We start from the raw sequence: 305 nt of genomic DNA on the forward strand, positions 1-305 counted from the left end.
GGTAGCTATTAACAGGTGGGCCGTAATCATGCAAATGGCGCCTCGTTAGTGATCGTTGGGCGACCGTGTAGAGCTTTCTGCCAACGGGCTTCCTCGCTCGGCGCTCCTTCCTCGGCGGGGCTCGGGTCACTCGTGTCCGTGGAGGAGGAAGCCCTTGCGGGGGCGCCGGGTCGTGGGCCGATTGGGGAGGCCGCAGGGACGTGGCTCTTGTTTGCATTGTTGCTGTTTTTGTGGCTGTTCTCGGTACTTACCGGCTACTGCAAAAACTGCTGTGATGATTATGATGCGGTTATTGTTATCGTTTT

General features: G+C 57.4%; 1 protein-coding gene across 3 annotated transcripts in view; it reads left to right on the forward strand.

The window, feature by feature from the left end:
- LOC119592560 (early endosome antigen 1-like) overlaps positions 1-305 on the forward strand; it is a 107753-nt gene that overhangs the window by 39988 nt on the left and 67460 nt on the right. The gene's annotated exons all lie outside the window — the stretch shown is intronic.

Source organism: Penaeus monodon, chromosome 30 (genome assembly GCF_015228065.2).
Source record: "Penaeus monodon isolate SGIC_2016 chromosome 30, NSTDA_Pmon_1, whole genome shotgun sequence".
In the NCBI taxonomy this organism is placed as follows: Eukaryota; Metazoa; Arthropoda; class Malacostraca; order Decapoda; family Penaeidae; genus Penaeus; species Penaeus monodon.